The following is a 27,179-nucleotide window of genomic DNA, read 5'->3' as shown; positions in this document are numbered from 1 at the left end:
AACACCAATTATGTGTTAACCATTTGGGCTATACAAATGTTTCAATATATGGCTGTCAGCAGACTGTCCATTATAGCCTGAATCCATGTTATAGTTACTGATTCACTCAAGTCAGTGGATCATTAACATTTAGGGATCCAGTATACTAATATAAATTACGGATCTCATACTAGTTAATCATTACTAACCCTGATAACATTTTTATTCCACAATTAGGAGTACATTCAGGAGTTAGATAATATTTACGGCAGTAGAATACTTGCCAAACACAATTAATTCTCTTGTGTTCATTTAATTTCTTATACACATAATTATACAAGTGTATATTATATAAAATCCAAAAAACCCAAAAACACAGCACAATTATTTGCACATTATTGCACCACAATATAATCTTTGCCAACCTTTATTAGGTAGCAATTTAGGCTGTGATTGTGTTGAATTTGGCACAAGCATAGACTAAATATAGTTGTAGTTTCTTAAGTAGAAATTCTCACGACTAGGCTTGAGCTAGTTAGTGGAATATATATTATTATTCATTTTTGTGCTGACCCTATCAAGGGAGGGATTAACCATTTATTGTGTAATTATATTTTATTGCATATTTCTTTGTATGTCTTTGAGTGTTACTGTAAGTCCACTACCCATCCGAGGCTGATTTAGAAGAGCTAAGCTGAGGAACACCTGTAGTGAGACCAAGGTACCACTCAAATCTTAGTTGCTTATTATTAGGTAGGTAGCTAACCTCTAAATGAGGTAAATTACAAACAGCCTCAAGAAATATCAGGCTGTCAATAATTATACCTGCTCTACATCAAGGAGCAGACACCATAGCTATACAAATAGCTACATAAGCCCTATCAGGCTCAATTTACCGCAAGAATGAATCCTTTAGAAAGGAATGCAAGATTCTTGACAGCTCTTCAAATTCAGCTAGGAAAACTGCTTATCAGATGTGACAACTGTGTAGAAACTGACCCAGATTACGTCTACAGACTAGCAAGTTCCATAAGGAACGCTAACCAAAAATATGATTATATAAAGACTGTAATCGAGTCCCACAGGAATTTACTCCAGGTCGGTCATACTGTCTCAGACAACTTACGTCTGACAGAATCTGATCTTGATAACTATGAACGTAGCGTTCAAACCAGGTTAGACCAATATCAGAAGGTGCTTGCGAGACAAGATATTCCCGAATGGATAGAACAGATCATTAATAGACCTACACCCGAGCCAGCACTCGCTCAGATGAAATACTTGAGCTACCTCAAGATGAGGAGAATCCTCTAATCAATACTGATCACTACACAGGATCCACAATTGAAGTTCAACCTTCATTTTCTAACCTCTCATCTAATACAGCTTCATGTGATGATTTGTTTACAGAGTCTGACCAATTTTCAGACAACTCTTCTCCATGTTCCCTGGATTCTATAAGTTCAATACATAAGGCTACTGAATTAACTAGCATATCACAAGAACCCAGAGAAACAAGTGAAGCTGCAATAATCAGTGAATCTGAACCAGAAAATGATAAAGCTAATACTGCAGCAGCAGTCGAAGCTGTAATCAAAGCTGAGGCTAAGCAAGAAGCCTTAAGCAATACAAGTAATGGTCACAATTGCTCACAACAGCCTTCTAAAGTAAGTGCTAACAATGAGAAGACTATTATAAACCTTGTGCACCAATTATTAAATTTATCTTCACCAGAGCAATCAGTTGACTCTTTACAAGCCTTTAGTTTCCAGCTTGAGTCACTGATAAATTCTTTCAGTAAAGAGGTGGATCACCCAACTACTGAGTGGATGACTAAAATTATCATCCAGAGAAAATTGTCTGGTGACACACTTAATAAATTATATGTATACCAGAATGGTAATACCCTGTCAATGCAGGATATATTTACAGGTTTGCGCAATATGAGCAATCATACAGCAGACCAGGCAATTAATGCTAAATCTGAATGCACCAAAACTGTACCTACATCAGTTTCCTTACCTGGAACTCCTAAAATGACACTGTCACTAGGTAACAAAGGTGCTAATAATCAATGTAACAACAATCAGTCAAACACTGATTCATCAGTGAGGCCTAAGAGTCCCACAGGTGCTCCTAAGAGACCTAATAGTCCAAAGAGCACTCCCAAGAGCCTATTAATGGTTCCCCAGAGTACACCAAGTACTCACAAGAGAATAAATAACAAGCAAATGCAAGCAGCAAAACCATCACAACCTGCAGGTACTGTTTTACCTAAACCGGTAACCCCTAAACGAGCTGTAGGATGGGGAATGTGCTTGTTTTGCAATCAAAAACATTCTCTGTACAAATGTACCAATTACCCTAATAGAGACACAAGAGTCAGACGACTCAAACAGTTATATAAATGTACTAGGTGTCTCAAATCACATAATGTTAATAGCTGTGAAACCCCACTGAACACCTGCAATAGGTGTAGAAGGGGCAAGCATCATGCTGCACTGTGCAAATTAGTTAGGACAAATTATGTCAATCCTAGAATAGGACGTAGAGAATCTACACCAGTACAGTGCTGCAAGGTGCGAGATGTGTACAGCGTAACTTCACAAGCATCTCAAGTGGATGCTGCTTTGCCTACTGCCCAACTTCAAGTGAAGAACAGAGGAGCCAAGATCACCACACGTGGACTATTTGACCAAGGTTCCCAGAGAACTTTCATTACTCAAAGGGCAGCTGAAGCACTTAATTTACAACCAATAGGACAGGTAAAATTAAACTTGTCAGGGTTCATGATAAATCGAGGAACTCATGAATACTCAGTAGTTCAACCGCTTGTACGACTAGGTAGTCATGCCAAGGCTGTCCAAGCCATTGTTGTAGATCAAATACCTTTAGACTTAAACATTAAGGGTCTGGGGTACACAGCCCACTTCCTGCAGGAACGTGAAATTAATTTGGCTGACAACAAGTTAACGACTGACCGCCTTAACAATGTAGATGTACTAGTAGGAGCCGACTACTATTACCAGTTCATAACTGGACATGTTAAACGATTGGGAATGAATATGCTCCAATCTGCAGGTGGCTACTTACTTACTGGTAAAGTTCTGAATGTGAACAAGCCTAAGCCTGCCAACAATAATAAATTAGTCAGCAGTAAATCAATTCTCCAGCAGCAAGCTAAAGGGAGAAACACAGCTGAGTAATAAACTCAGATTGAATGTAGTGCAATTGATACTCGCCGAGATGTTTCATAGCTCTCAGTGAAAACCAATGGTCCGTACTCAAACAAGTACAAGTCACAGCGACCAAGCCATTGAATTCACTGCAGACCTAGAATTATTCTCGACAAGTAGTAATTGACCACACTCAGTCTTCCTAGGTAAATTGTAATGTTGGGTTAGAGAATCTAGTACTCCCTAGGTAATTAATAATGTTAGGCTAGAGAATCTAGCACTCAATGGCACTGGCATTTCCTGAATTTAGTAATACTATGAAGTCATCAAACAACTTCAGTAATTACAAATTAACTAGGACCACTGGTCCACTATACTTGCGCTTAAAGGTTTGCCAAGAAAACCTTCTTAATACCATGTTTTCTGCACTAAGAATTAGTGATAAATACTTGCATCAATTTGTTTGAGTTGTTTTTCTTTCGTTTCTGCTTAATTAGTGTAGGAGCGCAGCACGAACAAACTTGCAAACTTACCAATACGTAAGTGAATTTACAGAGAACTAATAACCCGTGAAACGTTTAGGTTGGGAAAATGTTACAAATTATCTTGAATAGGATTGATCGTAGCAGTAATTTAATTTCCAGCAATCTTAGGTTTCTCTTTGTTTAATGCATTATCGTTAAACATCAGCATTGTTAATTAACATGCTTCATGAGCTTAATATAGCTCACCTTAGAATTAACATAATAATTGAGTGCTTCTTGTTCCCCATGCGCATACGAGCTCAATATTGCTCGCCATGACAATCGAATGCTTTAATGTTTCCCATGCCACGAGCACTGCTCGCCATGATAATTGAATGATGCAATACTCCACCTCGTTAATTCGAGCTCACTGTAGCTCACCCTGTTAACTGTTAACGAGCTCACTGCAGCTCACCCTGTCAACACTGTTGACGAGTTCAATATGACTCACCCTGTTAACTGTTAACAAGCTCACTGCAGCTCACCCTGTCAACACTGTTGACGAGTTCAATATAACTCACCCTGTTAACACTGTTAACGAGCTCACTGCAGCTCACCCTGTCAACACTGTTGACGAGTTCAATATAACTCTCCCTGTTAACTCTGTTAACGAGCTCACTGCAGCTCACCCTGTCAACACTGTTGACGAGTTTACTATAACTCACCCTGTTAACTCTGTTAACGAGCTTAATATAGCTCACCATGTTCACGAGTTCAATATAGCTCGACCTGTTAATGAGCTCAATACAGCTCACAATGTTAATTCGAGTACATTTTGCTCATAGTTAGTTTAGTCCCTTACTTAGGTAGGTTAGAAATTTAAACCATTTATTTAGGTAGGTTTAGGGACTTTAGTAGTGTCAACTGAGTACTAGCCTAATCTGTACTCACCATTAATTGCAGTTGACTATACTTATAGAGACTGATTTAATAAACTCAATTTCATGTAAAGGTGATTTCGTACTAACAAGTTTACAGTGTCAAGCCTATGAGCTGCCATTTAATTAGCTCATGAGTCAGAATGACTAGGCTACTAATCTCACTGTCGACTCAGAATTTTCCTTGATTTTAATGAATAAACTTTTCAGTTCTCTACTTTTCTATTATTTTAGCTAGTTAGTAAATTAGTTGTACCATCAGTCAGAATGACTACTGCACGGCAGTGCACATTAAATTCAATTTCCTCATTTGAATTTGGGGAGATCATGATGCTGCGTGATGTTATTGTCTAGTAACTCAATAGTTACAAGTCACAGCGACCCTAGACAGTGACCTTACTGTAATGTCATAGTCTCCTTGATCTTAAATGACTAATAATACTTTACTGTATAATTATACAATAGTGTTATCAGTTCTTAGGAACTTATTCTGAGTTTGCCTACGATCCAGCAGCTACGTAATACACCATTACATGTCACTACGACCCTAGTTGTTGAGTTTATTGTGAGCTTTAAAGAGTTCCTGATTACCGATAACTTAATCATTTAATGTTTCAATATTTAATACATGTTTCCACAAGAACAGTTGTTTAACAACGCAAAAGGAAACTACAAGCCTATTATAGCTCTTAACTAAGAGCAAATAACTTTACATCCAATTTAAGCAACCATGATGATACTGTGGTGTGGTGTCAAGTAACAAACCATTACAAGTCACTATGACCCAAGACATTCTCATCACAGTAGATTCTCAGTTATATGAATTGTGTGATTTAAATCTTTAATTATTGTATAGGCTATAAATAACAGTATTTATCTAGAGTACCTGAGAGTTTGCAGACTTAGAGATTTGTAACATACACATTACATGTCATAGCGACACCAATCTCAGAGTTATTGTAGGCTTTCTTAATTATTAGCTTTAGGTAATTCATAATAACATGTTCCATTAACATGAAAATCAGCAAGACTTAAGTTCTTGTATGTCCTTGACAAATACGGGACATTCGTTATGTGTGTACTAACATACTAATATTAATACCAACTTCGGGATAGGTGTCAGTACTCCACATTACACTACGACCCTAGAATCCTCCCCCCGGCGTTATGTTGGAAATTTCCAACACTAAATACAACACTGTTGTATTCTCATTAATTCTTACTAATTCTACTAATCATTGTAGTGATTCAAATTAACCAAGCGTAGAGTTCACATGTACTAATAATTAACATCTGTACAATAAGGCTAGAATTCTTACGTCACCCGACGCCAGTATTGCGTCAGATTCCATTGTAATAAACACATTTATATCCAGTGTGTCTGAGAATTGAATTTGATTCTCTATAAACAACGGTGTTCTGTGTGATAATTAATTACAGATAAACTGATCCCCAACTAAAGCCAAATAGAGCGTTTATAGTTATAACTGTTATCTAGTAATAAATTTAACGTCACGCGTGAATGCCCTGGAGAGACTTTAATTCATCTCCATTGTTCGTTTACTATCCTAAAACGGGCAAATAATAATATTTAACTCCTCTAAATAATAAACCCGTCCTTATCCGAGCATTTCAATCACAACTGCGAGAAATGATAATATCCGTCATAAATAATTTGAGTAACAAACGCGGGACGCGGAGCGGGGCGGAGGAGACGCCAGTTCACGAGGTGACGCGCTCACGAGGAGACACCATTACCCCAGCCAACAGGGTAGACGCCATCAAGAGCTCTAGAAGAAAGTCGCCACTGTGAGGTGTGAAGAACCTTTGCAGACATTAACTTCACTGGTGTCAGTGTCATTTTACATAACAAGTCGAATGGTCAAGAGATTAATTTGACATTCGGCCAGAACCTGTTAAATTTGGTTCTATGTAATACCACGTGACCGGCCAGTGAAGCGTGTCAGTATCTAGGATAGGCTGGACCGGAACCTAGGACGCGAACTTCGGCAAGCCTTAACTTACACAGTGCCCATATTAGCTAAGTACCTTTATCCTTATTTGATGCATCATCTAGGGGGTAGGTTTATAGCTGGGTAGCTTGTCGTGACGCCGTGCGACAATAAAAAACTACAGGTCATTATTTACTCTTATTATTAATCTCAATTTCTTGAACATAGATATCTAGTAGCTTAATCTGTTGCTACTGAAAACAATTTGATTTACAGCGTGTGTGAAGAATTCTCCGAGCTGTCATTTCCCATGTTAATCAACTCCCAGTGTTCCATGTTGAGTCCAGGAGAATCAGAGGATGAGTCGTAACTAACTTATTGGAAATCGTCTTTAAGCTAAGATTCCTTTCGTATTCCTTGATTTCTATTATCTGTATTCCTTTACATGCAGAACTCTGTTCATTGGATTAACATGTGTTTATTATAATTATTATTTTTCATGTTCGTAATCTATGTTCTCATTGATGATAAAGATAATGACTCTATAAATGTTCATAGGATTATATTATTATACATTGGACTGGTGAACGAACCACACTAGTTCCTGGACGTATTGAGTTCCAGTAATACCCCCCCAATGTAGGTGTTTGAGGCTTTGATTCATTTAATTATACAGCCCATTAATTATTTCAGTGATCATATTCTCTAGTATTTTATCCATAGTTACTGGTTCATCTAGGAATTTTCTAATGATCATATTTTCTTAGTTTCCCTCTTTACTATAAAAGCGGGTGGTCCTTCGAAATTGATTTTCATTACATTAATATTTAAATAAATAGAGTCAAGCCCCAAATGTCCCACAACTATATCCCAACATTATATCATCTGAATTCAGAAATATTTCCATAATTTTTTTAATTTTTAAACCCGCAATAATAATAATGCATTGACACGTCTTATTTCCTTGCTGCATATTTACGACTTTTTTTAATATTTACATTTCGTTTCATAATTTCAAAGCTCTCTCGAGTGTTCGGACATGGTCACCCACCGCGACCGTTAGCATGTCCTGTCTCCTGTCTCCACCGCTCTCATGTGTACCCAGCGACACCCTCAACCAGCGACACTCACACCGGCTACACCCAGACATTACTACACCCACACACGACTACACTCTCAACTGGCTATGGCCATGCACGACTACACCCCCACACAACTACACCCACGACCAGCTACACTCACACCCGGCTACACCCACACTCGACTACACCCCCACACGACTACACTCTCGACCAGCTACACACACATCCGGCTACACCCACACACAACTACACCCACACACGGCTACACCCCCACACTACTACACCATAAACATGGAGAGCTAAGCTGCTGGACGTGGCAACAAGAAACTTTTTAAGCCAGCACATCAAGGAACCAACAAGAATGAGAGGAGAAGATGAACCAGCAATGCTTAATCTGATATTTATTTATGTTTTGCCTTCCCTTATATCCCACCTAAATGAGTGGGATATAAGGGAAGTCAAGATGGAAGCACCCTTGGGAAAGAGTGATCACAGCGTGTTTGAGTACCTGGTAGAGCTAGAAATTATGTCCTCAAAAAAAGAACTAGGAAACAAAAGGCTGGCATACCGAAAGCGAAATTATAAGATGAGAAGCTTCCTAAGGAAAATACCTTGGGACACAGACCTCAGAGCTAAATCTGTACAAGATACGATGGACTATGTCACCCAAAAGTGTCAGGAGGCAGTAAGCAGATACATCTCTGCCCAAAAAGGAAAAATCCAAGAAGCAAAAGAAGAATCCATGGTATAATAGGGCATGTATGGAAGCAAAGAAACTGAACATAAGGGCATGGAGGAACTTCCGGAATAACAGAACACCAGAAAGCAGAGAGAGATACCAGAGAACCAGGAATGTGTATGTCAGGGTGAGAAGAGAAGCAGATAAAAGTTATGAAAATGATATAGCAAACAAAGCCAAGACCGAATCAAAGCTACTCCACAGTCACTTCAGAAGGAAAACAACAGTGAAAGAACAGGTAGTGAAACTTAGAACAGGCGAGGACAGGTATACAGAGAATAAGAGGTGTGTGAAGAACTCAACAAGATGTTCAAGGAGGTCTTCACAACAGACCAAGGTGAGGTCACTGTGCTAGGAGAAAGGGAAGTAAACCAGGCGACCTTGGAAGAGTTCGAAATTACGAGAGAGGAGGTCAACAGACACCTGCTGGATCTGGATGTTAGAAATGCTGTTGGTCCAGATGGGATCTCACCATGGGTACTGAAAGAGTGTGCAGAGGCACTTTGCTTGCCACTCTCCATAGTGTATAGTAGGTCACTGGAGACAGGAGACCTACCAGAAAAATGGAAGACGGCGAATGTGGTCCCAATATGCAAAAAGGGCGACAGGCAAGAGGCACTGAACTACAGGCCAGTGTCCTTGACTTGTATACCATGCAAGGTGATGGAGAAGATCGTGAGAAAAAACCTGGTAGCACATCTGGAGAGAAGGGACTTCGTGACAAATCACCAACATAGGATCAGGGAGAGTAAATCTTGCCTGACTGGCTTAATAGAATTCTACAACCAGGTGACAAAGATTAAGCAAGAAGGACTGCATTTTCTTGGATTGTCGGAAAGCCTTTGACACAGTACCGCATAAGAGGTTGGTACATAAGCTTGAGTGACAGGCAGGTGTAGCTGGTAAGGTGCTCCAGTGGATAAGGGAGTACCTAAGCAATAGGAATCAGATAGTTTCGGTGAGGGGGGTGAGACCTCCGATTGGCGAGAAGGCACCAGTGGAGTCCCACAGGACTCTGTACTCGGACCTCTTGTTTCTGATATATGTAAATGATCTCCCGGAGGGTATAGATTCATTTCTCTCAATGTTTGCGGACGATGCCAAAATTATGAAAAGGGTTAAGACAGAAAAGGACTGTTTGAGACTTCAAGAAGACCTAGACAAGCTGAATGAATGGTCGAACAAACGGTTGTTTGAGCTTAACCCAACCAAATGTAATGTAATGAAGATAGATGTAGGGAGCAGGAGGCCAGATACAAGGTATCATCTGGGAGAGGAAATTCTTCAGGAGTCAGAGAAAGAAAAAGACTTGGGAGTTGATATCACGCCAGACCTGTCTCCTGAAGCCCATATCAAGAGGATAACATCAGCGGCATATGCCAGGCTGGCCAACATCCGAACGGCATTCAGAAACTTGTGAAAGAATCATTCACAACTTTGTATACCACATATGTCAAGCCAATCGTGGAGTATGCAGCCCCAGCATGGAGTCCATATCTAGTGAAGGATAAGACTAAACTGGAAAATGTTCAATGGTTTGCCACCAGACTAGTACCCGAGCTGAGAAGTATGAGCTACGAGGAGAGACTACGGGAATTAAACCTCACTTCGCTAGAAGACAGAAGAGTTAGGGGGGACATGATCACCACATTCAAGATTCTGAAGGGAATTGATAGGGTAGATAAAGACAGGCTATTTAACACAAGGGGCACACGCACAAGGGGACACAGGTGGAAACTGAGTGCCCAAATGTGTCACAGAGATATTAGAAAGAACTTTTTTAGTGACAGAGTGGTTGACATATGGAATGCATTAGGAAGTGATGTGGTGGAGGCTGACTTCGTACACAGTCTCAAGTGTAGATATGATAGAGCCCAATAGGCTCAGGAATCTGTACTCCTGTTGATTGACGGTTGAGAGGAAGGACCAAAGAGCCAGAGCTCAACCCCCGCAAACACAACTAGGTGAGTACTAGGTGAGTACACCCACGACCAGCTACACTCACACCCGGATAAACCCACACTCGACAACACCCCCACACGACTACACCCCCACACGACTACGCCCACATACGACTACACATACACTCGATTACACCCACACACGACTACACCCTCGACCCGCTACACACGCATCCGGCTACACCCACACACGACTACGCCCACATACGACTACACCCACACACGATTACACCCACACACGACTACACCCTCGACCAGCTACACACACATCCGGCTACACCCACACACGACTACACCCACACTACTACACCATCGCACAACTACACCCCACACTACTACACCCACGACCAGCTACACTCACACCCGGCTTCACCCACACATGACTATACACCCTCGACCAGCTACACATACACATCCAGCTACACCCACACACGACTACACCCACACACGACTACACCCACACATGACTATACCCACACACGACTACACCCACATACGACTATGCCCACATGACTACACCCACACACGACTACACGCACACACAACTGCACCCACACACGACTACACCCACACGCGACTACACCCACACACGACTACGCCCAATTACAAGAGATGAGGTCAAGAAGCTCCTATTGGAGCTGGATGTGAGAAAAGCTGTTGGGCCGGATGGAATCTCGCCATGGGTATTGAAAGAGTGTGCAGGAGCACTTTGCCTACCACTCTCCATAGTGTATAGTAGGTCATTGGAAACGGGGGACCTACCAGAAATATGGAAGACTGCTAATGTAGTACCAATATACAAAAAGGGTGACAGACAAGAGGCACTGAACTACAGGCCAGTGTCCTTAACTTGTATACCATGCAAGGTGATGGAGAAGATTGTGAGAAAAAAACTAGTAACACATCTGGAGAGAAGAGACTTCGTGACAACCCATCAACATGGGTTCAGGGAGGGTAAATCTTGCCTTACAGGATTGATAGAATTCTACGATCAGGTGGCAAAGATTAAACAAGAAAGAGAAGGGTGGGCGAACTGCATTTTTTTAGACTGTCGGAAAGCCTTTGACACAGTACCCCATAAAAGGTTGATGCATAAGCTTGAGAAACAGGCAGGAGTAACTGGTAGGGCGCTCCAGTGGATAAGGGAGTACCTAAACAATAGGAAGCAGAGAAGATTGTTCATATCTCGCCATGGGTATTGAAAGAGTGTGCAGGAGCACTTTGCCTACCACTCTCCATAGTGTATAGTAGGTCATTGGAAACGGGGGACCTACCAGAAATATGGAAGACTGCTAATGTAGTACCAATATACAAAAAGGGTGACAGACAAGAGGCACTGAACTACAGGCCAGTGTCCTTAACTTGTATACCATGCAAGGTGATGGAGAAGATTGTGAGAAAAAACCTAGTAACACATCTGGAGAGAAGAGACTTCGTGACAACCCATCAACATGGGTTCAGGGAGGGTAAATCTTGCCTTACAGGATTGATAGAATTCTACAATCAGGTGGCAAAGATTAAACAAGAAAGAGACGGGTGGGCGGACTGCATTTTTTTGGACTGTCGGAAAGCCTTTGACACAGTACCCCATAAAAGGTTGATGCATAAGCTTGAGAAACAGGCAGGAGTAACTGGTAGGGCGCTCCAGGGGATAAGGGAGTACCTAAACAATAGGAAGCAGAGAGTTACAGTGAGGGGTGAGACCTCAGACTGGCGTGAAGTCACCAGTGGAGTCCCACAGGGCTCTGTACTTGGACCTATCCTGTTTCTGATATACGTAAATGATCTCCCAGAGGGTATAGACTCATTCCTCTCAATGTTTGCTGAGGACACAAAAATTATGAGAAGGATTAAGACAGACGAGGACAGCTTGAGGCTTCAAGAAGACCTGGACAAGCTGCAGGAATGGTCGAACAAATGTCTGTTAGAGTTTAATCCAAGCAAATGTAATGTAATGAAGATAGGGGTAGGAAGCAGAAGACCATATACAAGGTATCACTTGGGAGATGAAATACTTCAAGAGTACGAGAGAGAGAAAGACCTGGTGGTTGATATCACGCCAGACCTGTCCCCTGAAACTCATATCAAGAGGATAACAGCAGCAGCATATGCCAGGTTAGCTAACATAAGAACGGCCTTTAGAAACTTGTGTAAGGAATCTTTCAGAACGTTATATACCACATATGTCAGACCAATCCTGGAGTATGCGGCACCAGCATGGAGTCCATATCTAGTCAAGCATAAGACTAAACTGGAAAAGGTTCAAAGGTTTGCCACCAGACTAGTACCCGAGCTGAGAGGTATGAGCTACGAGGAGAGACTACGGGAATTAAACCTCACTTCGTTGGAAGACAGAAGACTTAGGGGGGACATGATCACCACATTCAAGATCCTCAAGGGAATCGACAGGGTTGATAAAGACAGGCTGTTTAACACAAGGGGCACACGCACTAGGGGACACAGGTGGAAACTGAGTGCCCAAATGAGCCACAGAGATATTAGAAAGAACTTTTTTAGTGTCAGAGTGGTTGACAAATGGAATGCATTAGGAAGTGATGTGGTGGAGGCTGACTCCATACACAGTTTCAAGTTTAGATATAATAGAGCCCAATAGGCTCAGGAACATGTACACCTGTTGATTGACAGTTGAAAGGCGGGACCAAAGAGCCAGAGCTCTACCCCCGCAAGCACAACTAGGTGAGTACACGACTACACCCACACACGACTACACCCACACACGACTACTTTTTTCTGATCATAGAATAACTAAATGTATTTTGAAAGTTTCATTCAGCCATTAAATATCATTCACAATTTATTAGTGAATTTTACAAAAAACACCATAAATTTTATATTTAAACATGTAAAAACTATTGGTAATACATTAGGAACAAAATTGTTCTAGAAAAACCATTTATTATAAAACCTATGTGTTTGGATTTTTGGATTAAAAGTTTCTCAAATGCTCTCCTCCACTATTCTCAATGCAAGTTATTCCTAACCCCATGGGAAGAGATATGTGAAAGTTTTCGAACTCTTTTGTCTTTGCTGGGCGTTGGCTGATGCGGCTCCTCCTGCATCGCCTGGTGGTCGTCCAGATAATGCGGCCCCTCCTCCAGGTGTTACAGTGCCATCGGCTGACCTTCCTGCTCCTGTCGCTGTCCCAGCTACTCTCGTGGGTCTTCTGGATGGTCTCTGCGATTCGTTGACGTCTTCATCGTCCTCGTCTCCTGCTGTTGCGACTGGCCCTGCACCCTCGCCAGGTGTCACGACTGTGCTGGGTACTGGAGGGGGGGGGGGGGGTTGCAGAGCGTCCTGATGTGTGCAGCCTAGTTCCCCTTGTGGTTGAGGCTGCTGCCGTTCTGCGACGGGCATCGGTTCACACGGCTTGTGTAGCCCGTGGTTGTGGGTCTGCCTCTGGCTCTGAGGATGTGTAGCCAGAGCCCAAGCGTTCCCGGCGTTCTTCTACTGCCTGGGTTGATGTGGGGGGATTTCGACACCGGTGGGTCTTCGGGCAATGATGTGGTGGTTTCGGGTACTTCGAGCACTACGTCGATTGTGGTTGCTCACGTCCGTGTGCCTACTGATGACAATGTTTGTGCATATGATTTACCTCCTGTTCTTTCTTCTGCAGAAGATTCTGCGCAGTGGGAGGTGGTCGCCCCAATGGACGTGGGTGGTGACGGTACTGGTGCGAGCTATGGCCTCATGCTGGTGCTGAAGAAGGATGCCAGGCATGGGGGTCTCTGCAGGTGCAATGTCCCGTGGTTGACGCGGGGCACTGTGAGGAAGCCGAGGAGGCTCCAAGTGCGCTGCCCATTGCCCGGCCCCATGGGAAGAAGCCCCTCCCTCTCGTCTTGGCCTCTGGCGTGTCGCATGATGATAATATCCCCCTGCTGTTTGACATTGCTGACCGTGTGCATCCTGTTCCCTGGAGCTCTTCTTCCGTCTGGGTTTCGCGGGCTCGGTGTTTTGTTGTGGGTGTGCCGGAGTTGATGCCTGATCCTCGTACGGTTGATAGTAATCCTGTTCCGGATAACATCATGTTGCTTTGGGAGGCGTATTGTGTTCGATTCCCGGCAGTGGAGTGGCCGGATAAGTATGAGCAGTTCAAGTAGTCTGTGTGATTGGTGTGATGGGGCCAGTGGTTTGTTGTGCTATGTGTTGTACTTATTGTGCGTCCTTCAGACCAATGTTATATGTTTCGTTCTCATGACCTTGTTTTATTGTATTTATTGTAATTCTTAACATGTAAATATAATAAAAAAATCCAACTGGAACTATTTGAGAACACAGATGACTTGAGCGTCAACAACACTTCGCCTGTCTGGGCACTAACTTTTTTTTTTTTTTCATTTTTATTTTTACATGCAAGCATGCATATAATGTACAATAAAACCAGAACAAATATAACATAGAACAAAAGTACAAAGCACACACACGTACAATGACAAAGGAACAAATCAAGAGAAGACCAGCCAGACGGGCTGACCACAAAACAAAAATGCATATACAAACATAACACAAATATAAACACAGCGTAATACAAACATAAGGGAAACAGAGGCGAGAAACATACAAAACAAGTCTGCTAACACCTCACACACATAATGCACACATAACAAAGAGCACACCCCAACAGCCTGAAGGGCACACAAGATGACAAACAAGCGCACACGACATCCACAACCGAACACACAAACGCATAGGAACCGCACACCCCCCCCCCACTAGCCATACAAGAAAACCCACAATACAAACCGGAGCACGCAGGAACCGGGAAACAATACCCACCCCACCCACTCACATACACACCCCACAACCAGGCAACACAAAATACATAGAAATCACTTGCGAGGAACCTCGTGAGAAATGTACTTCTCCGGGAAAAGATCATGAGGATATTTCGCCTTGTAAGCTTCCCAGACTAGATCTTCAAGGTCGGTAGGGTTTTTGATCCCCCGCTCTCGAGCGGGTATCATAAACTCGGGAACATCTATATCTGGCGGCATCGGCCAATGCCCATGGTCACTGACGCAAGTCGCATAACGAGGCTGGGGAGCGCCAACCACGCCCTTCGAGGAAGCAGATGACACCGGAGAAGCAGACGAGGGTCGCCGAGCCTGCCACGCCTTCTTCATCGGAGCAGGTGCCGGACGCTGAGACGATAGCACTTCCACGGATACCGCAGGAGACACGGAAGGGACTGCAGGAAACGGAAGAGGCGGCAAGACCGCTGCCGAGGAAACGGGTAACGAGGAAGGGGCCACAGAACATCCATAGCGAGCATCCTTTCTCAACATCACCACCAGGCCACCCCGCTCACCACCAACTACAGCAGGGGGAACCACCGCCCACGAAGAACCGGAGCCATCCGACGCAGGCAACGCACCTGAAGCAGGACCCTCGGACACCGGACCAGAAGGTGAGGCCGAAACGCCGGCACCGGCATCCTCAGGCAAGTGTACCTCCACCACCACCGTAGTGTGCACCACATCCGGAGCCACTCCACCGTCAACGGAAGGACGACACTCGTCGAATTCGCCAACATCAGCCCACGCAGAAGAACGCCGGGAACGCTTAGGCTCGGGCCGCACATCATCAGACCCGGAGGCAGACTCAGCGACCCGCACAGCACCAACCGAGCGAACCGACGCACGCCACAGCACGGCAGCCTCCTCAACCACAAGGGGCACCAGACACAGGAGGGAATGCTGGAACCACCTCAGCTCCCAGCACAGCCGGAACAGACGGCGAGGGCACAGGGACCGGGACAGACACAGCAGAGGAAAAACTGGAAGACGAGGGATCCGAGCAAACGGCAGGCGGAAGAGGCACAGGGACACCAGCTGGAGCACTAGGCGAGGACCCAACCTCCGGAGGAGATGCGGCAACAGGCGGAGCAACAGCTGCTACAGAGGGCACCTCCTCAGCCGAAGAGACGTCCATACCCACCGAATCATCCCCCACAGAAAGGGGCGGAAAATCCTTCTCACTGAAGAGATTCACTGGTGCAACAGCAGGCGCAGAACAGTCAGCAGCCTGATGGCCCAAAAGACCACAACGATAACATGTCCGCGGCTGACGGGCGTAAAACACCCGAACGTTGTACCCCATAAGGCGCACAGAGGACGGAATATCCGCCCGGAGTCTCATGCCCAGGGTGCGAATGTTAGACCTCACACCCTTAAGAGGACTAGAAGACACCACGTTCACTCTCACACTAACAACTGCGCCAAACCGCCCGAAATACCGCCGTAGCAGAGCCTCTGAAAACTCCAAGGGAGCCCCATGCACACTGATGTAAGTAAGTGCACCACTCCTATCCGAGAGGGTGACAGTGCCCACACCATCCGGCAGGGGCAGTGTCCGCCCCTCGTATCGCCGGAGAAAATCGCGATACGCCACCTCCTCTGCAAACTTCACAATTGCCCTACGGGCCGTTACCAACGCGACCCCATAAATCGCAAACACAGGGACAGAGAGCATTTCACAAGCCAGGGCAATCTCCGGGTAACCAGCCCGCACAGAGAACTCTAGTCCCACAGACTGAGCCCGGACGACAGGGGGTAGAGGGACCCCCATCGTAACGCCACGTCAGCACAGGCGAGCAGAGACACACCCGCTCCCAACCAGCCGAAACGGGCAAACAACACCAACTCTCTGGGCACTAACTAGTAGCATCATGGGTCAATGGTGGTCATGGGGTCGAACTTGCCATACACTAAGCCGAAAGTGTTCCATCAGTTTGTGGTGTCCATCGCTAGCATTTTAACATGTCTAAATATAAGTGTTTGATTTTCTTGCGTCAATTTCTCGACCCACGTTCTTTTTATATAGCTGCAATAAATGTAAGAAAATAAGAATAAACCGCAAACTGACTGAACACTCGCGTCTGAGTTTATGGCTGCTTCGACCCCACGACAACCAATCATTCAGCATAGAACACTTATGCTGAACTGTTGATTGCTGAACACCTTACTGACCGGTTGTTACCACAACTTCCCAGTGCCCTAATAACTTCTTAGAACACGATCCCACAAGTTGCAATAACCATAGTCATACCACACTAGGCTTCGTGACACTACGATTATATATAATTATGTACCTGCTGACACCTGTAGCCTTTAGCTATCAAAATGCTAATGGGATACTAAGGAGATCACACACTCCTGAATCAACTTGGGTGAGTGAGTAGTGATCCGACGGATCGATAATTACTCCCGAGAATGTTGTTACACGGCAGACCCGTCAGCTGTCACTCTAGACAGCCACATCACTCACCACAAATCTACCAAATTTACGTTAACAGATCAGCCACATAACCACATATATAATCACACTTGTCACAGCCCCTGGGAACACAACATGAGAAATAACACACACTGGAAGTAATTTCCACAATAATCAAATGCTAGGAAAATTCCCGGTGTTAAACACTGACACTCTTTACCTGAGCCATTATGACTGGAAGCTGGACTTCCTCTCCTGCAAAAGATTACACCACATGAAATAAGATAATCACCTAGAATGAATTACCTCAAATCCTACCAGAGTGCAATATGCAACACTAAGACAGCCCTCCCCTCCACCCACAGTCCTTAGTCTAATCTATGTAAACTGTTCCCATCTGTACACAAACACACACATACAGGGACACCTGCTCACTCCAGGCTAAATCCCTTTCGGACTGACAAGAACGTCAATAAAAGTGAAAATTTCATGTGCCCGCACTTCTAATCTCTACAGGTGCTTCGAAGCAATGGGACGGAATACCTGACCTTGAATTCAGGCTAAGAGATAATAATCACCAAAACCCACAAGGTACTTACTTCATTTACACAGCCGGCTCATTCATGCACACACCCAAGTGTCCTACCATACCCAGGCACCCAGCTGTAGGTGGCTGGTTACTCCTCAAGGCGGCAGAGGCTTAGGTGGGCTAGGGGTTACAAAGCAAGGTGGCGTACCGCATGGTCCGGCACGTTTCGTACTCTTACTCACACACGGTGCGGTCTCGTACCCCCACCGGCGAAGCGGCACGTTCGTACACAGATGACGGAAAACCCTATGAACCCAGGAAACAATTTTAGGTTGCCTTAACCTATCTGGAAAGTGTTGGAAAGTAGGGGCAACGTTTGTTTTCACGCATTAGATGCATAATTTTGTGTGGATGTAAATAAGTTTCTAAAACGTATTGCACGAAACGTTAGCTAAAAAAAATTGAAACCTTGTGGCAACCTTAAATGTTTCATAAACGTAGTTTTTTATTGTTGTTATTTATATAAATGTAGAAATATAAAAGTATATTTAAACATTTAGTAAAATGAAACAGGGTCATAATAAGGGTTAATTCATCATTTTTACTCATATTCTTAGGAAGAGGTCGAGGAGGAAGGAGGAGGAGATCGAGGAGAAACAAAGAGGAGGAGGAAGTCGAGGCAGAGGAGGAAGGAGTATGAGGTAGAAAAGGAAGTTAAAGAGGAGGGCGAGGAGGAAGGAGGAAGAGGGCGAGGAGGAAGGAGGAGGAGAGCGAGGAGGAAGGAAAAGGAGGGCGAAGAGGAAGGAGGAGGAGGGCGAGGAGGATTGAGGAGGAGGAGGGCGAGAGGAAAGAAGGAGGGCGAGGAGGAAGGAGGAAGACGAAGAGGAGAGCGAGGAGGGAGGAAGAGGGCAAGGATGAAGAAAGAGTAGTAGGGCGAGGAAGGAGAGGGAGGAGGCAGGTGAGGAGTAAGGAGGAGGGCGAGAAGGAAGGAGGAGGAGGAGGTCGAGGAGGAAGGAGGAGAAGGAGGGCGAGGAAGAAGGAGGTGAAGGAAGAAGGAGGGCAAGGAGGAAGGAAGAGGAGGAGGGCGAGGAGGAAGGAGAAGGAAGAGAGCACGAGGAAGAAGGAGGAGGGCAAGGAGGAAGAGGGCGAGGAAGAAGGAGGAGGGCGAGGAGGAAGGAATAGGAGGACGAGGAGGAAGGAGGAAAGAGGAGGAAGGAGGAAGAGGACTAGTAAGAAGGAGGGCGAGAAGGAAGGAATAGAAGGTCGAGGAGGAAGGAGGAGTAGGAGGGCGAAGAGGAAGGAGGGCGAGGAGGGAGGAAGGAGGAGGAGAGCAAAGAGGAAAGAGGAGGAGGGCGAGGAAGGAGGAGGACGAGGAGGAAGGAGGAGGGGGAGAAGGAAGGAGGAGGAGGGCGAGGAGGAAGGAGTAGGAGGGCGAAGAGGGAGGAGGAGGAAGGAGGAGAAGGGCGAGGAGGGCGAGGAGGAAGGATGAGGGCGAAAAGGAAGGAGGAGGGCGAGGAGGAAAGATGAGGAGGAGGGCGAGGAGGAAGGAGGAGGAGGAGTAGCAGGGAGAAGAGGGAGAGGGAGGAGGAGGTGGGTGAGGAGTTAAGAGGAGGGCGAGATGGAGGAGGAGGACGAGAAGGAAGGAAGGGAAAGGAGGAGGGCGAGGACGAGGGAGGAGAACGAGGAGTAAGGAATAGGAGGTCGAGGAGGAAGGAATAGGAGGACGGAGGAGGAAGGAGGAAGAGGGCTAGGAAGGAAGAGGAGAGCGAGGAGAAAGAATGAGGGCGAGGAGTAAGGAGCAGGAAAGAGGAGGGCGAGGAGGAAGGAGGAGGAGGAGAGTGAGGAGGAAGTAGGAGGAGGAGGAAGGAGGAGGTTTAGGGTTAGGAGGGAGAGGAGGAGGCGGAAGAGGAGTAAGGAGGAAAGAAGGAAGGAGGGGGAGGGCGAGAAGGAAGGAGGAGGTCGAGGAGGAAGGAGGAGGGCGAAGAGGAAGGAGGAGTAGGAGGGCGAAAAGAAAGGAGGAGGGTGAGAAGGAAGGAGGAGGAGGGCGAAGAGGGAGGAGGAGGAAGAAGGAGGAGTAGGGCGAGGAGGAAGGAGGAGGGCGAGGAGGAGGAAGGAGGAGGAGGGTAAGGGCGAGGAGGAAGGAGGAGGATAGAGCAAGGAGGAAAGAGGAGGAAGGAGGAAGAGGGCGAGGAAGAAGAAGAAGAAGGAGAGCGAGGAGGAGGGTGAGAAGGAAGGATTAGGAGGGCGAGGAGGAAGGAGGAGGAGGAAGGCAAGGAGGAGGAGGAGGGCGAAAAGAAAGGAGGAGGAGGGCGAAAAGGAAGAAGGAGGATGTTAAAGAGGAGGTTAAGGAGGAGAAGAGTTAGGAGAAAGGAGGAGTAGGAGGTCGAAGAGGAAGGAGGAGTTGGTAGGGTAGGAAGGTTGCGGAGGAGGAGGTCGGGAAGGAGGAGGTCGAAGAGGAAGAGGTCAAGGAGGAAGGAGGAAAAATTCCAGGTAGAAGGATGAGGTCGAGGAGGAAGGAGAATGAATGGGAAGAGAAGGGGATGAGGAGGAAGGGGAAGAGGAGGGGTTAGAGAAGGTGAAGAGGAGGGGGGAGGGGTAAGAGAAATGGGGATGAGGAGGAGGGGAAAGAGGAGGAGGGGGAAGAGGGGAGGGGGAAATGAAAGGGATGAGAAGGAAGGGGAAGACGGGTGGGGTAAGAGAAGGGGATGAGGAGGAAGGGGAAGAGGGAGAGAGAGGAGGGGTTAGAGAAGGGAAAGAGGAGGGGGAGGGGTAAGAGAAGGTGGGAAAGCAGGAGGGAGGGGTAAGAGAAGGAGGGTAAGGAGGGGGGAGGGGTAAGAGAAGGGGGGATGAGGAGGAAGGGGAAGAGAGAAGTGGTAAGAGAAGAGGAATGTGGAGGAAGGGGAAGTGGAGGGGGAGGGGTAAGAGAAGGAAGGGGAAGAGAGGAGGGGCAAGATAAGGGGGGGATGAGGAGGAAGGGGAAGAGGAGGGGAGGGGTAAGAGAAGGGGGGATGATGAGGAAGGGGAACAGGCGGGGGAGGGGTAGGAGAAGGGGGATGAGGAGGAAGGGGAAGAGAGGAGGGGCAAGAGAAGGGGAGATGAGGAGGAAGGGGAAGATGGGAGGGGTAAGAGAAGGAAGGGGATGATGGGAGGGTTAAGAGAAGGAAGGGGAAGAGCAGGGGAGGGAGGGAGTGATGGTCAGCTGGCTACTACTGACCCTCGCCTGTTGGGACCCTCACGACAACCGTCGCTGCCCCACCAACCATCTTTATTTTTCTTGCTGTATTTGATGAAGATGAACACGCCATAGTCATCTACCAAGACATGCCTGTTTAATCAAGCGCCCTAACACGTCATGGCAACTCTGTAGGCCTAATGTGTATACGGTCCATGCCTCACACAGGTCCCGTTACTCTCCCTCCTCCCTTCTTTCCCTCTCCTCTTCCCCTTCCTCCTCGATCTCCTCCTCCTTGAGCTCCTCTCTCTTCTACTCTTCCTCCTTGCCCTCCTCCTTCCTCCTAGCCCTCCCCCTCCTCTTTCCTCCTCGCCCTCCTCCTCCTCCTTCCTCCTCACTCTCCTCCTCCTTCCTCCTCGCCCTCCTCCTTCCTCCTCACCATCCTCCTTTCTCCTCATCGTCCTCCTCCTCCTTCCTCCTCTCCCTCTTCCTCCTTCCTCCTTGCCCTCCTCATTCCACCTCTCCTTCTTCCTCGCCCTCCTCCTCCTTCCTCCTCGCCTTCCTCCTTCTTCCTCCTCGCCCTCGTCGCTCTTTTCCTCCTTCCTCCTTGCCCTCTTCCTTCCTCCTCACCATCCTCCTTCCTCCTCCTCGCCCTCCTCCTTCCTCCTCGTCCTCCTCCTCCTCCTCTTCCTCCTTCCTCCTCGCCCGCCTCCTTTCTCCTCGCCCTCCTCCTCCTACCTTGCCTTCTTCCTCACCCTCTTTTCTCCTTCTTCCTCCTCGTCCTACTCCTTCTTCCTTTCCCTCCTCCTTCCTCCTCGCCCTCCTCCTCCTTCCTCCTTGCCCTCCTTCTTACTCTTCCTCCTTTCTCCTCGCCCTCCTCCTCCTTGCTCCTCGCCATACTACTCCTTCCTCTTTGCCCTCTGCCTCCTTCCTCCTCGCCCTACTCTTCCTTCCTCCTCGTCCTACTCCTTCTTCTTCGCCCTCCCCCTTCCTCCTCACCTTCCTCCTCTCCCGCCTCCTCCTTCCTACTTGCCCTCCTTCTTACTCCTCCTTTCTCCTCGCCCTCCTCCTCCTTCCTCCTTGCCCTACTCCTTCCTCCTCGCCCTCCTCCTCCTTCCTCCTCACCCTCCTCCTCCTTCCTCCTTGCCCTCCTTACTCCTCGCCCTCCTCCTCCTTCCTCCCCGCCCTCCTCCTCCTCCTCCTTCCTCCTCGACCAACTCCTCCTTCCTCCTCGTCCTACTCCTCCTTCCTCCTCACCCTCCTCCTTACTCCTCGCCCTCCTCTTCCTTGCCCTACTCCTTCTTCCTCGCCCTTCTCCTCCTACTTCCTTCTCGCCCTCCTCCTCCTTCCTCCTCGCCCTCCTCCTCGAAGAGTCATTAGAAATATGTGTAGAATAATAAACCCTACATTGTTTGAGTTAGGGAAAACACCATTTGTCATATAAATACTGTTCTTAAAGATTCTGCCATTTTGCACCTGCAAGATAACACATAAGATTTTAAGGGTTGACGAATGTTAATCTTCTTGTTTGATAAACTGTGCACTTGAGAAATAGTTAATAAGAACACGCCAATATATAAGACAACAAACGTTTTCAGATTCTTTCACACCACTTTCCAGCAACATTTACAATTTATATAAATTATTTTAGGGAATAATACATAAATTTTATATTTAAACATGGTATTAGTGTTTAGTGGAATGCATAAGGAGTCAAATTGTGTTAAAAAGAGCTATTTTTAGAAAATTTGGAAAACTACTTTTTTTTCTATTCACAGAATAACTAAATGTATTTTGAAGGTTTCATTCAGCCATTAAATATCATTTACAATTTATTAATGAATTTTACAAAAAACACCATAAATTTCATATTTAAACATGTAAAAACTATTTGTAATACATTAGGAACAAAATAGTTGTAGAAAAACAATATATTATTAAACTTATGTGTTTGGATTTTTGGATTAAAAGTTTCTCAAAGGCTCTCCTGCACCATTCTCAATGCAAGTCATTCCTACACCTATGGGAAGAGATAGATGAACGTTATCTATACGATTTGTGTTTGCTGGGAATGTCTTTCTCGTGAAATTCCCACAAATTTCTATGGTAAAACTGCCCCTGAACACAGGCACGAATTTCCCTTTCACTCTACTGCTACAGATCACTTAGCAGGTTGTTAGAGCATGTGACTAATCACTGGAATGGGGACTCACGAGTCTGTTGTCACTCTTATGAAACTTTTTACCCACGTTCCACAATTAATTCCAAATACACTCCCTGACTCCCTCTCTTCGAAATACGATGAGTTCCCGGATTTTGCTCATGGATCGACAACGTAGTTGAATGGGGGAATGGAGAGGTGTAGTAGCCAACCACCACCACGCCCATTTACCCAATTTGGCCAAATGAGCAACACAGGACGTTGCCTGTGCCTCTAGCCTCAGGCAAGGGCAGAGGCTGGAGGCAGAAAAGCTTCCTGAAGCTGGCGTCTTCCCGGGTTCTTCCTCAAACGAAGCAATCAGAGGAAGGCATACAGCTGTCTAACCTCTTAGCCAATCAGAGGCGAGCTTGCATAGCTGCAGGGGTGACCCCAAGATGGCCGGCGGCGTTGCCATGGTAACAAGGCTGGTGGGTGGCCCACGTCTCCTTCCACTCTGCTTCGCCTTTCCCACGCACGCCTGTCACATCACTCTACTCAATGAGAGCTTGTGCTCATTCTAACTCTTTCCACAGATACACTAAAATGGCTATTGTAGCATATTTGGAATCCTGAAGGCTCAGGCTCTCAGATGAGCCCAAACTCGAGATAATTCGGGTACGAGTTACCAGAACTAGTCCCGTGCACGGCCATGCTCGTTCCAAGTGCATGACTAGCACCACAGACACGTAAAACCAGTGGATAGCTTATCTGGTGTCAACCCATTCCCTCACAGTGGGAAATAGCAATGTAGTCACTATTGCAGATGAGACAGCATTGGAAATCACCCTTGAAAATGGAGTAGTGTTGATCCTCAGCGCAGATGCTATACTAGGAGACACAGGCCAGACATTTATTGTTGAAGTGCGTGTACCGGTATCACTGTAGCAGATCGTAATAGAGTTCCTTCTTGATCAGGGCTGGTGGAATCTTTGACACCAAAGCACTTGGGCCCATTGCGTGGTAGCAAGGTCTGCAGCAGCTATGATGGCGAATGTCAGTTTTATGGTCTAGTGGTCTAAGAAGTTGTTATCAAGGATTCTGAGGTAGGTTGGAATCGCAGAAGAATTTTCAGCTGCGATGTTGGCTATCGGCCGCGACTCTTGGGGGTCGCGGTCGCTGATACAATTTTTGGTTCTCCAGATGATGACTGCTCCCTCAGCAAGGTGGCACCTAGAGAAAGTGAGGCTTAGGTGCGCCTCAGTAAGTGCACGCCGGGTAGGTGTGTCGATGTTGTCCTCTTGTGAGTCGAAGAGAACAACATCCACATCCTCCTGACGAACATCGATGGGTGTGACGTTGATGGCAGTGAAGAGGGCTTGCAGTTGTTCACTCTTGGTGAATGCATGGTCATCCAGGAATGTAGCCTTCACTTTCTTCAGCATGGTACCGAGTGGCTGAGCCCATGTGTCATTCCCTGAACGGGTCGCAGTGGCGATGTATGTCATGTGGGCAAGCAGCGATGTAGAGTAGAGTGGACACGTCTGCCCCCGACAATCACTGGGTGCAGAGTATTAACGGATCAGCTGCTTCATTGAACACTGTGTAATTCACAGTTGGTCTTTTGTTTGTATGTATAGTTTACGTCAACTTTTTTATTATTTGCTTTAGTTTCAGTTTGAGCTGTGTCTGTGATACTTATTTCGAGTGTTGACATTTTGTACTGTTATATTTATTTTAATGGGAATATATAATATAACTTTTGGTGATCAGTTTTGTGCAATATTTGTTTCTTACAAAGATGTGTGACTGGTAATCTATAAGTGTTTTAAACGTTTTATTTTATATTTTCACTGTACGTTTGTAGTTAATTTTGTAATTTTTAATTGGCTTGGAGTATCTATGTGATAATTATCAAGTTATACATTGATCACTTCATGTAGATTGAACCGAATGTTTTGTTTTATAACTAGTGTCACTTTGTATCTCATTTTGAAATATTCCACTCACCATATCCATATTATCATGTAAGGAATGAAATATTTCCATATCATTTCCATATTTTATCTCAGAATCATATCTACTGATGATTTAAAGGATCATCTGTATCTATATTAGTAGTCTACATGACCATTTGGTCAAGTACACTATTGAGCTCAATGTCTATATTATATTGAACATGTGATCTCCAGAATCTAGAAGCGCCCAGGTAATCAAAAAATATTGCTGGAACCAAAGTTATAGCATCCTGTGATGCAATTTCAAAATCCTTAATAAAGAACAAAAGATACTATCAAGTCCTGCCAATTATCTTTAAATCTACGAGATGTTTGTCTTGTGATATAACTTTATCACAATAATCAGTGTAAATAAAGAATATAATTAATTTATAATCATTTCCGACACCTCCACTGAGGAGGAGGACGCCACTAGCAGTCACCGGTGGGGGCAGAATCGTCTGGTACCTGGTGGCATCGTATTTACATCCAGGAGTGAACACGTGTGTAGGGCTGGAGAGACTTTTTCAGCACGATATTTACACACAAACTAATTACAATCTCCAGTAATAGCTCCCTGAATACGGAGATAGTGTCTGAACTGTATATAAGGTGGAATTACTGGAACATTATCCAAAAATATGAGTGTGGAGGTTCACCGGTTAGTGATGCACCACATCCACTTCATCTACCAATTGAGACGCACAACGTGTGCTCTATATCTGAGCAAGCAACTAGAATCCTTTACAGCAACGCTGTGACATCCAACTCATCAACATCAACCTGCCTATTCATTATTAAAATATAGAGCCTTGTTTCAGCAAAAGAGATACCATCGGGCTACTGTCAGATAGTCTCCGGTTCTCAATTCAGGAAAAGTTATTAATTGTTTTAATCATAGTAGGCCAATTAGCATGTTTTATGACATTAATACATCTATATGTAAATTGAGAGTCGTTAGGCAGCGAGGCAACGGTTCATCACTAGTAAGTTCTGACCTTCTCGTACAGTAACTGAAACTCTTTTTTTGCTGAATATTTCTAAAAATCTGAATATTTATATCTTGTGTATATAATTCTTTAGTATAACTTATCATACATTTAATTGCCTTATCCATTAATCTTAATTTATCAAGTTAGTTTATTTTATTGCATATAATAATTTGTTATACATATTTTCATATACCTTTGTGTAATTATACCCTTTATGCAACAGCACAGATATTCCTAGGACTAGGCTAGAGTGTACAATTCAGTTCCTAGATCATAAACCTTACCAGTGTTTGCAGTAAGAGAGCAGTTTTATTATGCCCTAGTACTGTGTAAAATTATAAGCTAATTGTGGTATACTTGTAGGGTATACCTGCATGTAATTTTTGGTTCTGCAATTGATGTCCTAGGTCAGCCTTAAGGACCCCTACCTGCCACAGACCATTACCAGTATCAAAGTCACAGAGGTGTGGGCTTACAACCCAGCATAGGAACTTTGCATTCAGATAAGAGAGCCTAATTGCTTTGCACCCTTTTAACAATTACAGTAATTATTTATTTTTTAAATTTATGGTTCTAGTAACCACATTCTTGTTTCTGTGTAATTCTCCTCTTTTATCAATCTTGGAATATTCCCCCACATCTCTTATCCTTTACTACTTAATCATTGTTTAGTATTACTACTTGGTTTTGCTGCTTATTTTAATATAACTTTTGTATTTTAGATTTGATGATGAATACGGGAAGTATTCGAAATGTCATGAATTTTAATTAAAAATAAAGAAGAATTTTAAAAGGATGTATTATGTCCATGGTTCTCTTATTTATTAT

General features: G+C 45.1%; 1 pseudogene; it reads right to left on the bottom strand.

Moving 5' to 3' along the window:
• LOC123756214 (sodium-coupled monocarboxylate transporter 1-like) overlaps window positions 1-27,179 on the bottom strand; it is a 191,207-nt pseudogene that overhangs the window by 126,143 nt on the left and 37,885 nt on the right.

Source organism: Procambarus clarkii, chromosome 36 (assembly GCF_040958095.1).
Source record: "Procambarus clarkii isolate CNS0578487 chromosome 36, FALCON_Pclarkii_2.0, whole genome shotgun sequence".
Taxonomy (NCBI): domain Eukaryota; kingdom Metazoa; phylum Arthropoda; class Malacostraca; order Decapoda; family Cambaridae; genus Procambarus; species Procambarus clarkii.
Note: the sequence above shows the minus strand (reverse complement) of the source record. Positions and strands in the feature narration are given on the sequence as shown.